This window comes from Heptranchias perlo, unplaced genomic scaffold (genome assembly GCF_035084215.1).
Source record: "Heptranchias perlo isolate sHepPer1 unplaced genomic scaffold, sHepPer1.hap1 HAP1_SCAFFOLD_1118, whole genome shotgun sequence".
In the NCBI taxonomy this organism is placed as follows: domain Eukaryota; kingdom Metazoa; phylum Chordata; class Chondrichthyes; order Hexanchiformes; family Hexanchidae; genus Heptranchias; species Heptranchias perlo.
Genome location: NW_027138339.1, coordinates 4181 through 5000, shown reverse-complemented (window position 1 = coordinate 5000; position 820 = coordinate 4181).

The following is an 820-nucleotide window of genomic DNA, read 5'->3' as shown; positions in this document are numbered from 1 at the left end:
AGGGGAGCAGCGGACGGCACTGAGCAGCCGGAGGTGCGGCGCTGCCCGCCGGAGCTGCAAGCGAAAGGCTGCGCACCGCTTTCCGCTGGTTAACTCGGCAGGCCGTCAGGCCGACCGACTCCGCTTCAGCACGGGAGCTAGAGTCGGGCAAGGGGCACCGAAGGGTACCGGAAGGATCACGTTCGGACACCGGGAAGTCGAGTGCCGGGCCGCCGAAAGCGAGCTCGGGGCCCCGGTTTGTCCGTCCCACCCGGAGGCCCATATCTCGAGAAGGCACAGGCCGATTTCCTCCGGGTTTGGCTCGCTGCGTGCGGCCGGACGAGGTGCAGCGAACGGTACCGAGCACTCGGAGGTGCGGCGCTGCCCGCCGGAGGTACAGCGAAAGGCTGCAAACCGCTTTCCGCCTCCTCTCCCCTCGGGCGTGAGACCGACGGTCGTCTGGTTTGCTTCCGCGGCAAGAGCAGGACGAGGGGCACCGAGCGGTACCAGAACGAACCCGGTCGCACACCGGGATGTCGAGTGCCCGGCCCAAACCCGCTACCCCCCCCCCCCACCCGAAAGCGAGCCACGGTTTGTGGATTAAAAGTGAAGCGGCAAAGATTTGTAAAACAGCGTGAAATGATGAACCAGAAGCCCAAAGTAATGGTGGGAATAAAAGTTCCGAAATGTGAAATGGTGAACCAGAAGTTGTGTGAACTGTTTAACCCAAAGTGGCAAAAATGGATTAAAAGGGGTGAAATGATCGACCGCAAAGCAGGGCAAGCATTAAACAAAAGCAGCAGCATTTTTTAAAAAGGGACAAATGGTTTACCAGAATCCC